Here is a 24,555-nt window from a genome sequence, read left to right on the forward strand (position 1 = left end):
TTAAACCAATGCTGGCTTTGACAAAGAAGGGCATTTCTTCGCCATTGCCATGGACTTTGGAACACCAAACAGCATTTGATTTGCTCAAATCCACGCTGTGTTCAACGCCGGTTTTAGGAACTCCGAATTATGACAAGGCCTTTGTGTTGTATGTGCATGAACGTGATGGATGTGCTTTGGCTGTGTTAACGCAGGAACATGGACGGAAGGATAGGCCGTGCGGCTATTTCTCATCCGCCCTTGATCCTGTTGCATGCACTTTGCCGAGATGTTTGAGAGCTGTTGCTGCTGCTGCTGCATCTGTAAAACAGAGTGAGGGAATGTTCCTGGGTCATGCGTTAAACCTAATGGTACCTCACTCTGTAGATATTTTATTGAATAGAACTCAAACGCAACACCTCACTTCTGCACGATTGACAAGATATGAACTGATCTCGTTTTCCCCCCACATTCAAATTCAGAGGTGTTGTGTAATAAATCCGGCTGAACTTTTACCTGTCCCGCAAGACACTGTTGATGGTGACGAAACGTCACACAATTGCCTTTATGCGACAGAACAAGAGGCTAAAGGTAGAATTGATCTGAAAGACACGCCTTTGAATAGCCCACAAGGAGAGCTATTTTGTGAGGACTCTTGTTTTAAACTTCTGAATGGTACATCCACGGCTGCTTATGCCGTTACTACTTTAAGCACGATTATGGAAACCAAAAGAATTATGCATAATTCCACGCAGGCCGCAGAAATGATAGCGTTAACTCAAGTTTGTGAACTTTCTGAAGGGCTTACAGTAAATATATATACCGATAGTCAGTATGCTTTTGGGGTGGTTCACAACTTCGGTAGACTTTGGAAAGAACGAGGTTTCTTGACCTTGCATGGCACGAAAATTCAGCATGGCACTTTAATAGTGCGATTACTTTCAGCACTCGCACTCCCTGTTCAGCTAGCTATCATAAAATGTGCAGCACATCAAAAAGTTACAGATGATATAGGAAAAGGGAATGCTTTCGCTGATCAGATAGCTAAGCAAACTGCCACTGATTTTAGTTCAGAAATGTATGCTGTAAGAGAAACTGTAAATATTTGCACTTTTGGTGAAAGTATTGATTCTGTAAAAGACATTCAAGCCCATGCTACTATAGAGGAAACTAAGAGATGGGTCGAGGTTGCAGGAAGGTTGGATGAGGATGGGTGTTGGGTGGACAATGTTGAAGGAAAATGATTACTCCCTGACGCCTGCATTACAATGATGGTTATTATGGCTCATGGTCTGACACATGTTTGTGCGCGTACATTGACTAAAATGCTACACAGTGTATGGGCCAATGATAAGATTTTCAAAACTGCGCAGCGCTTTGTCCAAGGGTGCATGGTCTGCTTGCAGCATAATGTAGGAAAAGGTACCTCGACTCCTAGAGGAAGTTTTGCTCCACCTTCTGTTCCGTTTGAGGTTATTCATTTTGATTTCATTGAAATGGAACGTTGTAATAATCTTAAATATGTGTTGGTTTTTATTTGTGCTTTTAGTAAGTGGGTTGAGGCCTACCCTGTTAGAGATGCAACAGCCATAACCATGGTAAAAACTCTGTTGAAAGAGTTTTTTCCTAGGTTCGGGCTGCCGAGAGTCATCTGGTCGGATAATGGCCCACACTTTATCGCTGCTGTAATCTTACAAATATGCAAAGGATTACAGATTGATAAACGGTTCCATTCGGCCAGACATGCCCAAAGTGCCGGATTAGTGGAAAGGCATAACAGCATTATAAAGAACAAGCTCGCTAAAACGTGTGCTGGCACCAAGTTAAAATGGCCGGACGCCTTACCGATCGTGTTGCTTTCGATGAGAACAACCCCTCAAACTAAGACTGGGCTCTCTCCTTTTGAGGTGGTAATGGGGAGACCTGCTAATATTTGGGGTATGCCAAAAAGTAGCTTGTTGCGGGATATAGAGAATGTGCTTCTTTCAGATTACTGTAACCAGTTGACTAAAAATCTGTTTTCAATTTATCACCAGATGCGAGAGGCATTACCTGTACGATACGAGGGTCCTGGTCACAGTCAACAACCGGGGTACTGGATCCTCACGAAAGTGTTTGAGAGGTCGTCTTGCCTTGCACCTCGGTGGAGGGGTCCCTACCAAGTCCTGCTAGTCACCCAGACTATTGTGCGGGTAGCGGGTCGTAAGAACTGGATCCATGCGACACACACCAAACGGATCCCGCAGCCCGTGCCATACGATACAGAAGACACAGAATCCATTCCCACTGCTGCAACCAACGTGCCAGAAACAGCAACAACCGACAAGAGAGTAACGGAGACCATTCCAGAATTCGCAAGGCCAGACAAAACGGCCATCTTGTCTCCGCACTCTCCAACAGTGGAACTTCCGGATCAATCCTTTCCTGATTCCATTTCCATTTACTCGCCACCTCCAGTAGGAAGTGACGACACTTTGTTTTCTGATCCTTCAGCACCAGAAATTGTGAAATATAATTTACGTCCAAGGAAATAGACATACAGCACGGTTTGACTGTGCGATTGCGGAAATCATTTGAGGGCTTGCCTTTTTGGCCCGACTGTACGGAAGGATTCTGTTGGCTAAGGGTTGTGGGAAAGACATTAAGAAGACACCGAACTGGAGTCGCCAGCAAACAAACAATTGGTGTTTTTTTGATTGAAGACTACAATGCCTGCACCCGCTACCGCTCGTACCGAACTTTTAGATAAATGTGTGACTAGCAGAGACAATGATCAAGCATGCAATGAGACCCCCAAAGTGTATTGTTGCCTTTTTGTAATAATAACTGGATTTTTAGTAACTGTTGGTTTTGGGTTATGGTATCTGGAGGAAGCATATCCGCTAGAGGACTTTTTACCTATTGAAAATGTATCTGTTATCCCCACTCCTTCCGTGCAATTGCATACTTTAATCGCCTAGAGATTCTTTGCATAGACAGAACTATCAGAATAATACCCTTTTGTTAATCATGAATGCCACTCATGAAATTTTAAATAGAACCAATTTCTGGATCTGTTCACATCTACCGCAACATGGGGATAAGGGGCTAGGTTGGTATATTCATCCTTTACCTTTGACAACTGCTTGTTATGCTTCTCTTAGAGCACTATTCTTTGGCCGATGGAATGACAGCATCTCAGGGAAATTTGATGGTACAAATCTGAATAGTTTTGAAAACCGTGTTTTAATGCCCCTGAGATGCTCACTTTTGCAAATAGGAGTAAACCAAACGTTGCTTCTGTTAGGCCCTCTGATAGATTGTCTCGTCCTTTTCAGTCTTTAATCTCTTTCAAAATGGCTCCTATAGGCAATAAGGATGCCACGCCTCCATCTTATTCTGTTAATCTTAGCCCCGATTCAGTATCCTTCTGCATACAGAGGAATGGTACACGGTCAATGGGTAATTTTAGAAAATGCGCCAACGTTGCAAATTTGACTAGTGAGAACAGACCTCTGTACGTAGGCGAACCTGTCTATTTTGTTTGCGGTAATGTGGCATTTCCATGGTTGCCCAGGGATTGGCAATGAACCTGCTATTTAGAGATTCTATTACCTGGGGTATTTATTGCCAGTACTGCAGAAATTTCAAAAACTCGTCCACGACGAGGTGTGAAAGGGGACACTCGAGCGCAAACTCTAGGAGACAGCATGAAATCCTTTGTGCCATTTTTTGGGCAAATTACGAATTCAGAAGATATCAGGGGACTAGCGAGAGTATTGGCAAGAACCATCAACCGGACCACTGACATACTCTATAATATGACGTTAGAACAGAAAGCAATAAGATTAGTGGCTCTTCAGAACCGGATGGCATTAGATGTCATTCTGGCTGAGCATGGAGGAGTATGTAAATTAGTGGGGTCCGCTTGCTGTGTTTACGTACTAAACTCCTCTCCAACGATCTTTAGGGCTATCCAAAATCTACATGTTCTTAGTTCAGAAGTGCATGTTCCTGAGGGAAACTGGGAACTTAGTGCATGGTTTTGGGACCTCCAAACGTCGTGGGGATGGAAGTTGTTTTTGGCCCTGCTGATTATCTTGGGAAGTTTTCTATTCCTTTGTTGTTGTATACAGTGTCTCCCTGGTATATGTTCAGTATTAGGGGGGTGTTGCGCGCAAGCAACAAGTGTATTGGGGCATAAAATATACGCCTCAGATAAGGTTTCCAAAGAGTATGTGTTGAAAGAAACTCTAGTGTCTGATCTAATGGCAATAGATATGTCTGACAATGATTCGGGGTGTATAGACGTTGAAATGTGGAGTTAATCGCAAAATGATTGAAGGTAGTTTAGCGCTTGGCATAGGCCAAAAGGAGGGTTTGTTAGAACTGATATAATATTGTTTCGTCCTCATTGTATATGTTGGCCTATGCCCAGTCGCTTTGCGAGGAAATCCGTATTACAAGGTCGTGACCTTAAGTGAATCAAGCCTCCATTTTAGGTTAAAGCTGCCATTTTAGTTAATTTTACAAAGTCACCTTGTGGCCTAAAATGGCCGTCTTGTGTTCTCTTGTTCTTGCTTTAACCTCTTCAACCTCCGAAGGAGAGTTAATGTCCAACCTTCCTTCAGGCTACATGTTAGGGTCATGTAGACCTTGTCCTTTGTTGACCTCGAGATCAGGGGATTACTTGAATTGGCGATGTTAACCTACAAGTATACAAGAACAATAACGCTATCCAAATACGACATGCGAGACATTTGTTTGACCTGTATTAAAACAATGTGTAAAAAGTGTAAAGTGAAACTTAGAGAATAATAAAGTTTGTTAGTAAATGTATTAAAAAAGTAAACCGCATGCACGAGATATGTAAATTAGGAACGAACCTGGCGTGACCCTAGCCCAGTACATGATTTACTTGAAAGAGGCTGGACATCGTTATAACGAAAATGTATAAATACACTGATGTCCAGCTAGCAAATCCTGCTCACTGCTCACATTGAACCCTGCTGGTGGTCTCTGTGATGTATTGACGGCCAAATAGCTATTTGTGTACTTTGTTTTGTAACTGTTCAGTTTTGTAATAAAGATTCTGGGAATCTTTACAAGCCCGTGTCGGTGTATTTCTCTTTGCATGGTGTAAAAACCTTAATATTGTATTTTTCTGATTCCACAAAGGGTCATGTGATGTCACTTCTGCTACCCCTGGTATTTTGGTGAAATTACATCCCTTCCTGTTTGGCCGACACTTTCATAGATCAGATTTGTCTAGAGACATCATCAGGTGTTGTCAGAGTGAAGGAGGAAGAGCGGGCCAAGGGGCGTTTAAGAGAGGTAGAGGCGTAAGAGAGGAAGAGTAAAAAGAGGGCAGGATGTCCTAGGCTTTAGTGGTGAAATGAGAGGCCAGAGTCGTACAGAGGGCCTTGGGCGGAACAGGAGCGGTGGAGACTGCAGTAGGATTGGCCAGCTCCTTTCTAATTTTTAAGAGTTTGGCCATATTGTTAGAGGCTTCAGAGATGCAGGCTTGAATATGGACCCTCTTCATGGAGAGGACAGAGAATATGTATTGCCTTTGGAGCAGGTGGCAGGCCAGTTTGTCTGAGGATGCACCCATGCCCTCCACTTCCTTTCAGCCACCCTGCACTTGTGCTTCAGGGCGGTGAGGTCGGAGTCGTACCAAGAGTTGCACTTGGAGGTAGGTTTCAGGTGGAGTCTCATGACAGGGGCAAGGATGTCGAGAGTGTTGGAGATAGAAAGATGCAGGTTAAGGAGGGCTGTGTCACAGTGCAATTCAGCCACCGGAGTAGGAGGATCACTGAAACTAGATGCAAAGGTGTCAACTGACACTCGCTTCATGGGCCAAATGACTGAGAAGGAAGGTGGCAGTGCAGGGTAGGCTTTGCTTGAGGGGAGAGAAGTTTCAGGTAAAAGGAGAGCAGAAAGTGGTCAGTCCAAGAGAGAGGGGTGGTGAGAGGGTTAGAGAGGGGGATGTCTGAGGAGATGAGAACATCCAAGGTGTGTCCAGCAGAGTGTGTCGGACAAGAGGATAGAATGGAAAGGGAGAGTGAGACGCATAGGTTGCGGAAAAGCCCAGACATGGGGTTAGAAGCATCCAGGTGGATGTTTAGTTCTGCGAGGAGGAGACGTTGGGAGGTTGAGGTAAGGAAGGAAGAGAAGAGGTCAGCCCATTCTTAGAGGAAGAGGATGACCTGGCCAAGTGGCCTGTAGATGATGGCCAACATCAGAGAGAGGCCAAGAGAGATAGAGAGCCTGCAGACTAGGCATTCAAAGGAGTAGGCCTACATGGGTATGACAGAAGCAGGAACCCATTACGTAAAGATCAGGGCCACTCCACCTCCAGGCCGGTTGGTTCTGGGCTCCGAGAGGATCTTATAGCCTTCAGGGAGGAGAGTGTCAAAACCTGTCACAGAGCTGTTCGTCAACCATGTCTTGGTGAGAGCGAGGACATCCAGGTACAGGTCTTCGAGGAGGTGGCAGATGTCAGAGGAATGTTTGACAGCAAAGCGAGAGTTGAGAGTAGCTACGTGGAGCAGGTTGCCACATTTGAAAGACTTTTGGATTGGGGTACAGGAGTGAGGTAAACCCAGCGGAGCCGGTAGAAGGGCCCGAGATTGGGCAGAGGCAGTAGACAGAGTTGGCATAGGGGCAAGAGAGGTATTAGAAGGTGTGGCTGGAGAAGAGAGGAAATTGATGAGTCGTGGGAGACGCCTATCAAGAAGGATGAGATTGGGCGGAGAGCCCTGGACCCTGACGGTACCATTGAGATAGACGTTGATGATGGTCTTGGAGGAATGGAGGGGGGCCACGAGGACCTCCCACCGGTTGCCACCATTAATGGGAGAGGGGGAGAAAGGAGAGAGAACAGAGACCATATGAGGGGTCCACAGGTCTGGCGAGGGAATGACAAAGAGGATGTTGGTAAGAGTATTTCTGGAGGAAGCGCAAGCGCTGATGTAGGTATCAGCTATAGGGAGGCCTGGTTTGGAGACCAAGATATCCCTCTTGAACTTATTCCTTCCTGACTTAGTGAGGGGTAGGATAGGAGATGGAGTAGCAGTTTGAGAAGAGAGCAAACAGTAATGCATAAACACCCAGATTTGACTTTCTTAAATGAGGGAAAAAGGCCTAGTTTCAGCACAAACAGCAATGGAAAAAGGAAAAGAAAACTTTAGAGATGGAAGAGATAGCCAAGCAATACAGTTCACTGAGATGTTCATGGGTGATACAGAAAGAACAATAGAGTAATTAGAGGGGTGGGTCAGTTCAGTGGGGTGCAGTGATTGCTGCCCCCCAACTGACCCACCGCACTTACTTTAGCAGTCTCAGTGGGTTGACGGTTGCAGGCTTCTTGCTTCCCCGACTGACACTGGCAGACACCATCTGGAGCTTCTTCAGGGGCCGCCCTATGCCTTGGGTCCCTTAGCCGCAGGGGCTGCAACGGGCAGGGGTTGCCCTAGATGCCAGAAATAAATAGGGACCAGTAGCCATTGGGGGTTGGGACAAAGAAGGAAAGCAAGGAAACACTCACGGCACACAGAAAGGAAGGCAAACACAACGAGGGATGAACGAGGCAAGCAGATTTAAAAATTAGCCCAGCAAGATGTTAGGATGTCCTCACCTCAGCGCCCACAGTGTATAGAAATGTATATGTAGTTTATCCCTTAACCAATCCCTTCACCCTGTAGGTTTTATATTTTGATAGCGTAATTCCTGGCAGTATGAAGAATTGTTTATTTTAAAACGTGCTCGCTTTAAAAATACATTCCAAATACTGCCAGGGAACAGTACACACAAGCCTACTGACTGTTCTAGACAATTTGGCAGTAAGACAATTTGACAATATGCCTGACTGCCACAAAAGGACACATACGCAGTTCAGCTGCCACAGCATGATATAGAGCAGCACAACAAACAGAAGAGAACATGAGTACTGAAAACGAAGCAAAGTGATAGAAGAGTGCTAGGCATGCTACAAAATGGTAAATGCCGTACAAGAGCAGCATGGCCGCCGCAAAAAGATACACACTCACTTCTACAGGTATGGAATAATCCAGGAATGTTCTTATTACCATGTACTGGCACAGAAGTGATCTGACTGCCTCGGCACCAGTGTTCTTTGACTTCCCGGCAATGGGACATGAGCGTTTAGATGGTCATGGAATTTGGTGCCAGTATTCGGACTATCACAGAACAAGATTCAAGCCCTCCACATCCTGACAGTCATGGGTACTCAGACTCTGTCGTGTGCAGGAAGAGTTCACCTGCACACAGACTGGCATAAGGGTACGCAACTGCTGTGGCTGGCATGGCATGACATAGGAGAGATCCAACTCACTCGAAATGCTACTCTGGGACTCCCATTGCTGCCAAATTTCTCCTGATGCCTAACATAGGTGTGGCTGCCCTGGAGCAGTACACATATGCCCCCCCCCACCCTCCTCGCTGCCGCAGAAGTGTTAAGAAGCGCTCCAACTTCAAATAAATGGGACACAACCCCTCTAACTGCCACCAACAAATGCATAAGCATTCAAATGCTATGGGGGGAGGGGAGGGCAACTGAGTTCTTTAACAATACCAGGGTGATATCTCAGTCTTTGTGGCTTCAACTGGCACAGATGGCATGCTAGCTTCTTACAACCACAGTGCTGCACATAAGTGCGCTGACTAATGGCAGATAGGCGCTGTGAACGCCACAGATCCTACGGAGTGCTCCGCCTGCCACTCGACACCAGCATAGCAGAATGCTAAATAAGAGCTTCGTCTGCCACATTATGCTGCACAATGCATTTGACTGCTGGAGTAGTGTACATGGTTAACACAGAATGCCATGCACCAGCCATGGCTACCTGGGAGCAGTGTATGAGCCTAAAACATCACTCGGTAGAAGTCCTGACAAAGTCCCTACCTTATTTGGGGGGGCATCTAGGGGGTTAACAAAAGGGGTGGATCTCTTGGTCACCCCCACACTTACTCACCACCAGTGGGCTTTGGTCGGCCACATCTGGCCCTTTAAGAAATATACATTTGTTTAGGGTGGGCCAAAGCATCCACAATGCAGTCAATGTAACAACATCTGCAGGCAGAGAAAACGCACCATGCCACCTAACCAAGGTCCACGAAGCAACATATGCAGGCAGAGAAAGTACACCATGCCACCTACTGAACGTTCGCAAAGCAACATCCGCAGGCAGAGAACTCACACCATGATACCTAGCTAAGGTCCTCGAAACAACATCTGAAGCCAGAGAAAACCCACCATGCCACCTACCCAAGGTCCACGAAGCAACATCTTCAGGCAGAGAAAACACACCATGCCACCTACCGAAAGTCTTCAAAGCAACATCTGCAGGCAGAGAAACCACACCATGCCACCTAAGCAAGGTCCGCAAAGCAACATTTGCAGGCAGAGAAAACGCACCATGCCACCTACCCAAGATCTGCTAAGCAACATCTGCAGGCAGAGAAAACACACTATGCAACCTACCTAAGGTCCGCGAAGCAACATCTGCAGGCAGAGAACACACACCATGCTAGCTACCCAAGGTCCACTAAGCAACACCTGCAGGCAGAGAAAACACACCATACCACCTACCTAAGGTCTGCAAAGCAACATCTGCAGGCAGAGAAAACACACCATGCCACCTACCCAAGGTCTGCAAAGCAACATCTGCAGGCAGAGAAAACGCACCATGCCACCTACCCAAGGTCCGCAAAGCAACATGTGCAGGCAGAGAACTCACACCATGCCACCTAGCTCAGCTCCTCGAAACAACATCTGCAGGCAGGGAAAACGCACCATGACACCTACCGAAGGTACGCACAGCAACATCTGCAAGCAGAGAAAACACACCATGCCACCTACCAAAGGTCTGCAAAGCAACATATGCAGGCAGAGAAAATGCACCATGCCACCTACCCAAGATCCGCTAAGCAACATCTGCAGGAAGAAAAAACACACTATGCCACCTACCTAAGGTCAGCGAAGCAACATCTGCAGGCAGAGAACACACACCATGCCACCTACCCAAGGTCTGCAAAGCAACATCTGCAAGCAGAGAAAACACACCATGCCACCTACCAAAGGTCTGCAAAGCAATATATGCCGGCAGAGAAAATGCACCTTGCCACCTACCGAAGATCCGCTAAGCAACATCTGCAGGCAGAGAAAACACACTATGCCACCTACCTAAGGTCCGCAAAGCAACATCTGCAGGCAGAGGAAACGCACCATGCCACCTACCCAAGGTCCGCTAAGCAACATCTGAAGGCAGATAAAACACATCATACCACCTACCTAAGGTCCGCAAAGCAACATCTGGAGGCAGAGAAAACGCACCAATCAACCTACCTAAGGTCAGCGAAGCAACATCTGCAGGCAGAGAACACACACCATGCCACCAACCCAAGGTCCGCTAAGCAACATCTGCAGGCAGAGAAAACACACCATACCACCTACCTAAGGTCTGCAAAGCAACATCTGCAGGCAGAGAAAACACACCATACCACCTACCTAAGGTCCGCAAAGCAACATCTGCAGGCAGAGAAAACGCACCATGCCACCAACCTAAGGTCCACGAAACAACATCTGCAGGCAGAGAAAACACACCTACACAAGGTATGCAAAGCAACATCAGCAGGAGGAGAAACACGCGCTTCATGATAACATCGAACACTCGCCACAGACAGAGAAGCAGACATGGCTATGCCACTCATGCCCCTTCATGGAAACATGCCAAGTTCTATACCAAGATGCTAAGAGCATGTTTTAAAACTAGGGGTCGCTTGCCTGTACAAGAACACTTCTCGATATCTGATCTAATGCCTGTAACTAAGGGGAGCCAGTCCAAATGCCTTGCACGATCAGACAGCACAGAGGCAGAGCTCGATGCAAGGCCACACCAGGGGCAGGGGACTACAGACCATGTAATCAATCCGCGGCCAAGAAAAGAGTGATGTTGTGTTTGAAAAAAAGTCGTGAGCAGTGTTTGGATTGAGGTCGCAATTCAGGAAGAGAAGAGGGGGAGAAGAAACATCAGGAGCTAGAGGGAGAGTATCAGGAGGTGGCAGGAAGAGAGCATCCGAAGGTTGCAGGGGGAGCGTATGAAGGGGTCAATATGTAGCGGTGGCAGGAAGAGAGTATCAGGAGGTGGCAGGAGGAGAGTATCAGGAGATGGCAGGAGGAGAGTATCAGGAGGTGGCAGGAGGAGAGTTTCAGGAGGTGGCAGGAAGAGAGATCCAGGGGGGAGACATCAGGAGGTGGAAGGTGGAGAGTATGAAGGGGTCAATATCTAGCGGTGGGTGGAAGAGAGTATCAGGAGGTGGCAGGAGGAGAGTATCAGGAGATGGCAGGAGGAGAGTATCAGGAGGTGGCAGGAGGAGAGTTTCAGGAGGTGGCAGGAAGAGAGATCCAGGGGGGAGACATCAGGAGGTGGAAGGTGGAGAGTATGAAGGGGTCAATATCTAGCGGTGGGTGGAAGAGAGTATCAGGAGGTGGCAGGAAGAGAGATCCAGGGGGGAGACATCAGGAGGTGGAAGGTGGAGAGTATGAAGGGGTCAATATCTAGCGGTGGGTGGAAGAGAGTATCAGGAGGTGGCAGGAAGAGAGATCCAGGGGGGAGACATCAGGAGGTGGAAGGTGGAGAGTATGAAGGGGTCAATATCTAGCTGTGGGTGGAAGAGAGTATCAGGAGGTGGCAGGAAGAGAGATCCACGGGGGAGACATCAGGATGTGGAAGGTGGAGAGGGTAACAGGGTGTGGCAAGAGGTGAACATCAGAAGTTTGCAGGGGGAAGAGCATGAAGGGGTGAAGATCTAGCGATGGCTGGAAGAGAGTATCAGGAGGTGGCTGGAAGAGAGTATCAGGAGGTGGCAGGAGGAGAGTATCAGGAGGTGGCAGGAAGAGAGTATCAGGAGGTGGCAGGAAGAGAGTATCAGGAGGTGGCAGGAGGAGAGTATCAGGAGGTGGCAGGAGGAGAGTATCAGGAGGTAGCTGGAAGAGGGTATCAGGAGGTGGCAGGAGGAGAGATCCGGAGGGGGGGCAACAGGAGGTGGAGAGGGTAACAGGATGTGGCAGGAGGTGAACAGTAGAAGGTGGCAGGGTCGGGGTATCTGGGGCTGGTAGGATAGAAACCGCAGGATGGGGTTAGGAAGCAGGACGAATCCAGCACTAGAGCTGGCAGGAAGGAACGAATGGCAATCAGCACCCAAGGTACGAGGTATGAAGGGAGACCGTGATCAAAAGGATCTGAACCCATGCTGAGATGAGGAATAATTATGAGATGGGGCATTTTAGCTGGTAAGACAGCTCAGCAGGTGAAGCGCTTGCTGCTGTGATCTGTGTGTAATGTGTAATTTGCAAGTTCGACTCAGCCTTTTATCCTAGCGAGGTCGATGTCAATTTCAATTGGGTAATAATTATACATGCAAATATTCTATGTAAAACGCTTTGTATAAAAGCGCTCTGTATATGACAAATGTTCATTTGTTTTTATTTGTGGAGTGCCAGGACTAAAGTAGGAGTATAGAGGTGATATACAGGAAAGAGATCTGGACCCTAGCCAGGTTGTCTAACAAATGGGGCCTGAAGCTAATAGAGTTGGGCCCACTGCACGGACAATAATATCTGTAAATGCCCACACAGCGCTGCTGAGTGGGCATTTACAGATTTTGGTTGGGCCTTGCCTACGCCTCTGGGTTTCAGTCAGTGGTGGAAATGGAAAAAATGTGGTGGGGGATCCCACAAGTGCGGGTGGGGGAGGAGTTGGGGGAAGAGGGGGCGTGGTCTAGAGGGGGCGGGGTTGGTAGTGGCCATCCGATCAGATAAATACTTTAAAAAAAAAAAAGTGCCCACAAAGGCAACATTGCCTTTTACCACTGGCCAGGGCTTTAAGTGGGACGGGGCCTGCCAGGGCTCTGCCCCGGCAGGCTCCGAAATTTCAATCTGAGGCGGGGCCCTGTGGGGCCCACTAATCTCCCCTGCCATCCCCAGCCACTACAAGAAAAGGATTTTTTTCAGAAGCCTGAAGCTCTCGCTCGTGTGCGAAAGCTTCAGGCTCCAGAAAAAAATGCCTTTCAGCCATAATGGTGGCGCCGCACCTGCGAGGCATACCTTTAAGCAGGAGATGCCCGTGGGCCGGTGCCACCATTGTGGAGAGAAACGTGAGGCCGCTGGAAGCTGAGGCCGTTTTCCTGAAGACTGAAACTCTGTGAGTTTCAGGAAAACGGCCTCAGCTTCCAGCAGCCTCACCCCTTAAGCCTTAATGGCGACGCTGCCCCTCCCCAGCTGCCGAGGGGAAGCGCCACCATTAAGGCTGAATAGGCGAGGCGCTGCCCCTGCCAGGCAACCCAATAGAAAATAAATGCAGAGATCAACACCCTCTCCCTTGGGGAGAGGGTGTTGATCACTACAAAAGGTTGCCTGGCAGGGGTGCCAGTAGCCCATTTTTTGTATGCTGCGGGGTCGGCCGATGGCCGTCACGCATTCATGCAGACACACGCACCCAGGCATGCCAAGAATACACGCCGGAGACGTGTGATGGCTCCGGTCTCCGGCGCGAACTGCCGGGCACCGCCTTTATTAATCTAACGCGCATGCGCGAGCTCCCTAGAGGCTCGCGCATGCGTACCTCGTGTACGCAGTACACAACATCCCTCCTTTTTTGCGGAAACAAACAATTAACAACTTACTGCAGAAACAACGACAGTTAACAATTCACTGCAAAAATACAACCTGGTTCATTCTTCGTGTATGCACCGACACATCTCCCCGCCTATGGTGCAGGGTCCATAATAAAGACTTCGGAACCTCTGGGGAAGTCGTCGTCCGGCTCTGCTCGGGTATCGTGGTGCAGCGTCACCAGGAGCTTCCGAAGTCTCGTGATCTGCCGTTGGGGTAGCGTCCTCCATTCCTGTCTCTGCCCCTTGTTCCGGGACCTCTTCTGTTGTTGTCTCATCTCCAGCGGCCCTGATGCGCTTGAAAAACGACACATTTCTGGTGACCGTTCATCTGGCATTTGCGGCGGTGACCATAGTACCTTTCACATGTGTTACACCCAGTGGTTGGGTCTCGTAAGTTGTCGACAGCTTTCCCTCAGCTCTTCTGTTCCGCACCAACACGGTATCTCCAACTGCAATCTGTTTTTCCGGCAGTCTTCTCCGCGCTGTTTCATTCTCGTTTCTCCATGACCTTTCTAGTAGTACTTGGTCATTGTCGATCACTCCTGGTTGTCTCCCCTCTGATTCAGGTATGAGTCCTCTTGGGATCCTCTTGAAGAGTGCCTCTGCAGGGGCTATTCCAGTCGATCGATGAGGTCTTGTGCGATACTCCCGGAGAAAGTCGAACAAGTTCCGTCGAAGATCTTCACCTCCATTTTCGGATATGCGAAACACCTTGTTTAGTGTGCGCATGAATCGCTCTACTTCTCCATTGGCTCTTGGCCATAGTGGGGTGACTTTTCGGTGTTTTATCCCTCTCTCCTCGCAGTATCGAGCAAACGATTGTCCTTGAAAGGGTGACCCATTGTCAGAACATAACTCGATGGGGAAGCCGTGGGTAGCAAATATCTTGTCCATGGCCAGGGTGGTGTGGTCGGTGGCTTGGGACTCGACCAGCTCCACCTCTGGATATCGGGACCATTGGTCAGTTACCACTAGGAAATGTAGACCTCTTCCGGTAGAGCCAAAATCAGCATGTACTGTCCCCCAGGGTAACTCACTCCTTGCCATGGTCTGAATCGGTGGTCCCTTCTCTGCCGGGCTCGTGGCTTGGCACGGGATGCATGCCCTCACAAACTCTTCCACTCTCTTCTCCAATTCGGGGAACCAGACTTTGAGACTGAGATGTGCCTTCATTCTGGTCATCCCCTGGTGTCCGTTGTGTGCCAGCTGAAGGACCTTCGGCACAAGTGACCTGGGGATCACAATTCGGTGCCCTCTCAGAAGGAGACCATCGGCAGACACTGACAGTTTATGTCGTGCACCCCAGAGCAATTGCAAGTCTCTTTGCATTCCTGCATTTCTCCTGGCATTGTTCAGAAGGAGCTCCCGCCATGCTCCCGACGCTACCGCACCCTTGACTCTCAGAAATGCCTCATCCGAGTTCGATCCGTTGGCAATTTCTTGCCTTGTCAAAGCAATGGGAAGCGCAGACTCGACGACCATGTGAACGATGTCCACACAATTTGAAACCTCCGTAGTGTCTCTGGGTCGTCCAGCACCGGGGTGACGAGACAAATAGTCTGCAGGGTTGTGCGTACCCAGGCGGTACACCAGCTTCACCCCGTACTCCATGAGGGATAGCATCCACCTCTCTATCCGAGGTGGCGGTTTGGAAGATGCGCCTGCCAGAATGGGAATAAGGGGCTTGTGGTCCGTCACCACTACAACAGGCTTCCCTAGGATGTATAGTCTAAAATATTTGCAGCCCCATAGTATTGCGAGGGCTTCGCGTTCAATTTGAGAATATGTTCTCTCCGTGTCTGTAAGGGCCTTGCTGGCGTATACAACTGGTCGCATGGATCCCTGTTGATCCGCCTGCACGAGAACCGCCCCGAGTCCCACTGGACTGGCATCCACTATGATTTCAGACTCCCTGGACGGGTTGAAATATGCCATAGTATCTTGTTCAGACAGAGCATCCTTGATGGCCATGAATGCTCTCTGTTCCTTTCCAGCCCACGTCCATGCTACCTCATTCCTAGTGAGTGCTCTCAGGGGTTCAGAAAGGGACGCCAAATCTCGAATAAACCGTCCACAGTAGTTTACCATCCCTAAAAAACTGCGGACCTCTGCCAGGGACGTGGGAGGGGACGCCTCTCGAATGTCTCTCACCTTCTCAGGATCTGGGGATATGCCTCCCGCATGGAAGACAAATCCAAAAAACTCTAGGCTGTCCTTTAAGAATTCGCACTTTTCTTTGTGCAGCGTCAGGCCGAGGCTGTGGAGTCTGTGAAAAGTGTTTTCCAGCCGCTTGATATGTTCTGCCTCGGATTTGGCAAAGACTAAGATATCGTCTGACATGTTTATTACTCCCTTTAGACCGGACAGAGCCCCCCTGATCGCATTTTGGAAGGTTTCTGCCGCCGAGGATATTCCAAAACTGAGTCTTTTATAACGATACAGTCCTTCGTGTGTTGTAAAAGTCGTAATATATCTAGACTCCGGGTGTAGCTCCAACTGGTGGTAACCCGCTCTCAAGTCTAGTTTCGAAAAGAATTTCGCACCCTGAAGTTCTCCAACAATGTCGTCCAGAGTGGGAGTGAGATGACGTTCTCTTTTTATGGCCATATTAGGAAGTCTCATGTCTACGCAAATGCGTACAGCCCCAGGCTGTTTGGGCTTTGGGGCCACTACAATTGGGGAGACCCACGGGGTGGGCCCTTCCACCTTTTCAATGATATCGCGTTCCACTAAGTCTTGCAGTTCCTTTTCCACCTGAGCCCTCAGATGAAACGGTATGCGACGATGTTTCAGCACCGTTGGTCTGACTGACTCATCAATGTGGAGCCTTATTGGCTCAGCCTTCAGTTTCCCTATGCCCGTGAAGAGTCCCTCAAAGCGTGCCAGCAGGCTGTCCAGATCCGTATGATATACAGCAAACGTGAAATGAACCAGGTCTAGTGCTTCAGATGCTGCGCAGCTTAAAAGAGAGTGCGGACTTACACTTGTTACAAAAAACCTCGCTTTGATGCTGTTCTGGCCATGGGTCACTGGGGCCACGAATACCCCTTGGATGGGTAGCGGAGTGTCCTCACCAAAAGCGTATATCTGAGCCTTGGAGGGCGACAGGGTTGGTGGGCCTGTCAGTGCGTTGTAATGTCTGTCCGTCAGTACGCAAACTGAAGCTCCCGTGTCGATGAGGACTGGAGTGGGAATCTCTCCAATGTCTACAGTACATATGGGTCTTCGTCGAGTTCCAGGGCCATTTGCGATGCTGGAAATGAAGAAAATGTCTTCCTCCTCTTCATCTTTTTCGGCAATGTGTAGGTCGTGCACATCCTGTTCAAGGGACGATATGCCTCTCACCGTGCGAGTGCCACCTCTACCAGCCCTCTCAGGTCCTCTGCTTGCTGCCACGGGCATGGCGGCCCTACACATCCTGGCATAATGCCCAGGTATCCCACACCTGCCGCATGTTCGTGATTTGGCTGAACATTCACCTCTGTGTGGGAGGTCATATCCACAATAGGAGCACGACTGAGGGGTACCTGATGTCGTTGGTCCTTCTCCCCTCTTCGGTGTCCATCTGGCCTTCCCAGGTGTGAAACGCCCGACTGCAAGTGCCTCCTCCTCGTTCCTGGGATGCGTGGCTGTGTCCATTTTCGAACCTCTGGCCTCCGCCAGCTCATACGCTCTTGCCATGTCCAGGATCTGCCAGAGGGTCAGCCCTGGTTCCCTCAGGACTTGCCTCCTAAGTTTTCCTGAGCAGCATCTTTGCAGCAATTGGTTGCGGACCATTTCCTCTTCGTTGACCCACCTGCAGGAGCTCGCTAGGTGTCTCAAACGGGCACAAAACTGGTCCAATGACTCTTCGCTCCGTTGTTTTTCTGCCCCCATGACAAACCTGTCGAAGTCAACATTCGCTAAGGGTAGGAAGTGATCCCGAAGTGCTTGTTTGACAGCATCATATGTTGCCACTGGAATGTCGAGGGAGTCGTATATTTTCTGGACTTCAGTGCCTGCGGAGTACATCATGATGGCGATCTTTGCCTCGTCTTCTGTCTCACCAGAGGCTCTGAACATCATTTCCAGTCTTTTGACCCATATGAGCCATTTTGGGCCAAGTTTCGATGGAGGCCCCGTGGTGTCAAATTCAGGCATGGGAGCCAGAGTGGTGCGTACTCTGCGTGGTATTGGGGCAACGGCACCCTCATCATCTGATTCTTCACCCATCACGATAGGTACTCACAGTATTGTCTTTGCGGGTTGACTGGTGATCCGACTCCCAACTGTGACAGAGTCTTCCTGTTGGCTCTTCTGTCACTTCTTGTGTCACAGCCCTGCACCAGCTGGGCTGTGGAGTGTCCAAAAATTGCTGCAACTGCTTGCAATGGGCAGATGGCGCACGAGCACCCGAAGCGGGCCGCAACCACTGCGTATGTCGTAGTGAACGAGCACTCAAAATGGCCACCGGCTGTTAGAGCGGGTCCGCGATTGCCGAGTCGTGTTCCGTTTCACCGACGTCGTCGGAAAAACGTGAAGAACAGCTCCGATCCCGCCTCGTCGCCAATTTTGTATGCTGCGGGGTCGGCCGATGGCCGTCACGCATTCATGCAGACACACGCACTAAGGCATGCCAAGAATACACGCCGGAGACATGTGATGGCTCCGGTCTCCGGCGCGAACTGCCGGGCACCGCCTTTATTAATCTAACGCGCATGCGCGAGCTCCCTAGAGGCTCGCGCATGTGTACCTCGTGTACGAGGTACACAACACCATTGAGCCGGGGCTCTTCAGGGGGCGTGGCCTAATGAGACAGCAGGACGCCTGCAGTTAGGCCAGGCCCCCTTGATGAGCCCTGGCTCATTTTGTTGTGCCAAAAAAAAAACGCCCGCGAGGGCAGCATTGCCTTTTACGCGGCTCTGGCGTGTAAAGCACAATGCTCGCTACATGTACAACTGATTCCTTTCAGTTGTACATGTAGTGAGCATTGTGCATTACACATCAGTGCCAAAGCAGCGGTAAACGGCAATGCTGCCGTCGCGGACGCTTTTTTTTTTCTTTCTTTTTTCCAGTGTGGTTCATGGGCTTGGGCGGATGACTCTGGCCGGATCCCGAGATCCGGCTACACATTTGGTGCCGGATCTCGGATCCGCCGAGAGCCGGCCCAATGACCAGCACTGGTTTCAGTAAGATTTATAATAATAACGATACTACACGGACATGCCAACGAGGTTGCAACGTCTCACGCCAAACAGAAATCTGGCGACTGGCACCCGATCCCTGACCCGATGCATCCGAGCCTCGATGGAAGACTCTCGAGCCGCGCCGAAGCAGTAATGACATGCATTGTCTCAAATATACCCAGTGGATGCTGAGCTCGAGATGGGCGACACTGAACTGCGCATGCGCACAGCATCACTGTACATCATACCAGCGCAAGAAGACGCCCAGGTTACATTTTCCTGAGGTTCATTAATAAAGCATTACACTTATTGATCAAGTGTCTTATTTCTTCTGTCTGCTGTTCAGATTGAAGTGGAAAGGCCACAGAAAATGGATGTCCATCATCAACAATGTATTAAAGGCGATCCACAAAAAAACTGTTTTCCGCAATCACTTACAATTACTGAGTGAATTCAGGGCAACTGATGCACTTCTTTTAAGAACACCTGCACCAAAACGAGCACAGAAGCAATTGCAGGAAATGCAAAAGAATCAGCTATCTCAGATATCCTGTGGTCTACTGCCAGTGCCATCGTCAGTGGCGGCGGGTCAACAGGGGCACCCAGGAACCACCCCGTCTGGCGTCAGCAAAATAATGTTCGCATTTAATTTGTATTATTGAGTGACTGCCTTTCACTCACACCAAAGACGCTGCCCAGTTCACCATTAATACAGATAGTCAAGGAAACGTTGCCCCCTCATCCTCTGCACCAGCATTACCCTCCTCAAGTGAAAGAGGCAAACGCCATTTCTGGTCAGACCCAAATTCCTGGGAAGAGAAAACAATGGACTCTCTCCATGCACATTTGGAGGAATTCAAAAGCTCACCAAGTGCGTTTCCAGGTGTAAGTCTTCATTGTGGTGGAACAGAAGACAGGGGTCCTCCCCAGAGGAGAAAACAAGGCGGCAACACCAAGATGGCCGTCAGGCCTGATATACGGTTGGTTTATCCCCCAGCACAAAGTAAACTTTGGCCAATCCCGTCCTGAGCACAATTACAAAGCACAGGTGCAGATAATCAACGAGGCCCAGCCAAGGGGGAGGGAACAGAGCCACGTGTAAAGCAGAGAGTCCAGTCGGCTATTATGGGTTGTGGGAGCAGAAGGCTTGAGTTTGGAAGTGGCTGGAGACTGAGTTGGAGAAAGTACAGACTGGGGAGGCGTAGGAGGTTGGAGAGGTGGCAAAAGTGGCAAGGAGGAGGATGTGGTGACATTAAGAGGGGAGGAGGAGATGGTAGCTTCTAGAGCAAAAGGTGAGGTGGTAACAGCTATAGTGAAACTAGAGGAGGGAGGGAGTAGGTGACAACATCAAGAGCGAAAGAGGAGGTAGTAGCGTCAAGGGTGGAGGCGGATGAGGTAACATCAACAGGGAAGGAGGAGGAGGTGCAATGCCAGGAGATGAAGATTGTTGCCAGGAGGGCATGGTAACACCGGGGAAAGAGGAGGAAGTGGCAGTACAAGGGGCGCAAAGTGGTAGAACAGTGCAGGTGATAACACCGGGAGGTGATGGTAGTAAAGAAATAAGGGAATAGCTGAATTAGCATGTGTTCCATTGTTGGTCATACAATTAGGCTTCTGCTGAGTTAGTAAAATAAATTGTTTAGTGGTGTACCTTGAAATCTTGAAAAGCCGGGTACAGGTCACTAGTAGGGGTGTCACGGTATTAGTTTTATGGTGGTACGATAACCTTCTTGCCAAATGACGGTATATCATGGTTGTCGCGGTATAGCAGGTGGAGTTAACTAATCTTAAAAAATATTTTCGGAAAAAGGTAATAAATTGTCAGATTTATCAACACAAACAAAACCAGGCACCCAGGGCCAGAATTGGGCTTTTCAACATACTTTCCACTGAAATGCCACCCCTCGCTTGCACCAAATAACACAGACACACTTGTGTAGAGGAGAGGTTAGGGGGAGAGCCCTGCTGCGACTGGCAATGCAAACTTAATAGCTTTTCTTAAGTGGTCATTTTGGCTTTTAGCTCCCCCACTGGCTACTGGTGAAGATGAACATGTTGCCATATTGATAATCTGCATGCCACAGATCAATGGAGTCTGATGGTAGTATGTGCTTGTGCGCATACACACACTTGCACACGCACTCTCTCTCTTTACGTTACAGCCTTTAGTTTACTTGCGGGCCAAAAGGTGTTCAGTAATCACAGACATGTTATCCTTTGGTATGGCAGCAGGGAATACCCGCAGAGATGAGTTAATTTCGCGCTGTGACTTATTATGTATAAATTCAATGATAGAACCAGGGAAATCCCCCATTGTCATATGTTTAGAAAACATTATCCATTATAAATGTATAAACCCCAAAGCCACCAACCCAAAGTAAATCCTTTTCCTTCTTGGCACTATATTTATTCTTCCTATTGGTAACATACTGATTTTGTGTCAGGCATGTGTGGTTTACGGAATGGCATTAAAAACTGCTCCAACTGAAACTACTTGTACCAAAAAAAAGAACTTTTTTTTTTTACATTGCCTTTTTGCATTTGAACTTCTTTAACTTACCATTAAATCAATGCTTTTTAGTTAACTTACGAATACACAGGCAGGATTTTCCAGCTGTAGCAAGGTAGCATTTTGAAACTTGTCTCTGCACATATTTAGCCTATCATGCAGGAATCTAAGGTGGCTGCAGAATTGGTTTTTCATGGCGCTCACTCGTTGATCGCCTTGAATGAAAGAGTGACTAGTGGAAGTGTTATAATGCACATTTTGAGCAATGAGCTTGCTGCTCAGTCACATGTCATCGCTTTGAAATTTGGCCTCGACTTGCATTTTTTTTTAACCACATGGCATGGGCATCATGACCCCTCGCTGCGACAAAAAGTTTGTTTTGACAACTATTTATCCCATTAAAGGGAGAAAAGTCACTCATGTGCGGTCTGAAAGCCCATGTCATTGTGTTACTTTTGTCAAAATGTCATAGCCAACACAGACACACCAAAGGTTTGCATACTGATCTAATACTATAGCTTGTTTACCATCTGCCTGGTGTATTATGAAGGTCTGATGTCGGAGTCACCACTGACCATGTAATCCTAAAGGGACAGCGCTCAGTGGGTGCTGTTGATTTCTTTCTTGATTCTTGCAATACATGTTCATTTGCCTTCTTAAAGAGAGGGGCAAAAAAAAAAAAACTTTGAAAATGACAAAGTAAAAATGCATATCGGCAGAAATATGGCCTAGACCACCACCTCACCACAGCCCCTTCATTACCGTTTTCCCCAGGTCTAAGTGCATTACAACCCTTGTGATGCGAGTTCAGAGGGAGGAATGCTTTCATGGCTGGTGTCACAAATTGAGAATAGACCTAAGAAATATTTTACCCCCATTGCTCTGGATACTTCAAATTGAATGTAGAATCTGTCCTGCCTGGTTGAGTCCAGTGCCATATGCAGAAGGCAGGTAGGTCAAGGATCAAGCAAAGCAACAACTCTAGTGCCAATGTACAAATCTACACAGAGGACAGTGGGCAGGGGAGTGGGGGGGAGTTTATTTACTAGCAGAAAGCACTGATAGGCCCAGTGTTCACACAGTCTGCCGCAGGGTCGGACCGGGGGATAAAGTTGTTTCGGGCACCAACATAAAAGTGCCCCACGGTTGCAAATGGGAATTCATTCCTTTTGGAACCCTGTTTGAATAGTACCCAAAGGGGGAGATTTTTGATAAAATGTGATGCAAATTGTACATTTAAAAGAATATTTATTCAGCAAAGGTGGTCAAAACTATTAGCCGCATAGTGAAGTCACTCATCAAACTGGCCCACTTTGGCCAAAAATGTGCTCCACTCTGACCCAAAAAACTGGCCCACGCAAGCATTTCATGTTTTTGGTTCGGGCATGGCCCTATTGCCCTAAAGGCCAGTCCATGTCTGGTCTACAGGGCTAAAGTTGTTTGTGGATATGCACCAGAAGGGCATTCAGTTCATTTCCCCCCTTTGAATTCTGGGATGTGTATTCCCCATCTATCAAATTAGTGGGTAAACTACAAATCCCAGAATTCTAAGCTAATACAGAACTGGATGGCTATCCGATCCATGACCATGAGAAACTTAAGTTCCTTGAATCTAAACCTTGGGGAGAGTAATTCGATATGCATTACTTTACTGGCCGTCTTTTTTTTATAATTTGCAGAGCCAGAGCAAGAGCTGTTACAATGTCTGTTTGCTCAGTGCAGTAGTTCCTTAACTTACAGAACTAATGGCACATGATGCAGGGCCCGGCTGAATCGATACATTTCTGCTCCTGCTGGCTGAGTGGTTGCTAAGCAAAGTGCTGCTAGCTCCACTGTTTTGAAAGTCACTGAACATTTGTTAATATACGAATATTACATTTGTTAATATACGAACAAAAGGAAAAATAAAATGCTCACTTTCAGTTCAGGCCCTCAGCTCACCCTCGTGATGTCCCTTTGGTCTTGCTAATTGCAAATTGAAAATCGGGACAGTCACCATAGAAGATCTGACCTGTAGCACGGAGCACCAGGACTGTGTGAAAACGTTTAAAATCTGTGTGCTGCCTTTCAAATAAATAATGCCTGAAACAAAATAACTTTGTTCTATTTTGCCCATGAAATCCAGGTCTGGCTGAGTCTATGAACTGGAGTCTCCGGTATGCTTATAGAGCCAGTCAGCTCATTGTTACTAACTATGCATGGGGAACACAAAGGTTCAGGCAGGGCAGCTTTCAATGCAATTTGCGAAAAATTGGCTGATCTTTGACCCGACTCTACTGATCACAGAGAAAGAGCAGTCACAGCAGCAAAGCTGCATTTACTAATGGGGCCTCACTTTCCCAATGCTCTTGTCTGCCAAACAAGGCCCCCTTGGCAGACGGCACATCCAACAGTGCAAGACCAAAACTATGCAGCACTTGCTTACTGCAGCCTTTCCAAATCAGATTGAAAAGCACACTTAACGGTATAAACGGTATACCGGTATAAACAACTCGACGGTTATTATTGTTCAATTAAGTTGTTCACGGTATCTTTAACGGTATACCATTATACCGTTACATCCCTAGTCACTAGAGAGACATACATTTATTGTATAGTAATGCATAAGCCCGAGGCTTGGGTCGGTGGTTGTAGTATTGGTTACCAGAGGTGTTTGGAACCTGACTTTTTTCATGGCAGGTAAGGCAGCTTGACGATTTCCTATTTTGTATCAGCGTATCTGTTCTAAAGAAGGTGAGGGTTGTGTGATTATTTTGCGTTGGCCTGTTTGGATCTCAGAAACATCAGAGGGATTCAACTCATTGGTGCTCGGTTCGCTATCAAGGTCTTCGCTAGTGCTGGGTCTCTCACCATCACTATCTACTTCATAACGTGCACGTGAGGATACTGCGCTGCTGTTTCTGGATCGAGAAACTTCGTCGTACTTGGGTTGGTAGGTATACAGCCTGTTGTCACGATAATCTCTATCATCACGTGAACATTTACGGGATTTACGCAGTTTGACTTCGTCTTGATGTCTACGTAGACGAGTATAGTTTTTATCAATAGTGGCACTGGGGGCGTCAAAAATCCCTATCTTCTCTTTCAATGCATCAATTTGAATAACAATGTGTTCATGTTCTCTTCTAGCATGTTCTATAAGGAGTTTGAGCATGTTGTTTGAACTAGCTGACAAATTAGCCTCCCATTCAGATGCAAGATCATTATCAGCCGTATCATCAAAGT

This window comes from Ambystoma mexicanum, chromosome 2p (assembly GCF_040938575.1).
Source record: "Ambystoma mexicanum isolate Mex_15411 chromosome 2p, UKY_AmexF1_1, whole genome shotgun sequence".
NCBI classification, from domain to species: Eukaryota; Metazoa; Chordata; class Amphibia; order Caudata; family Ambystomatidae; genus Ambystoma; species Ambystoma mexicanum.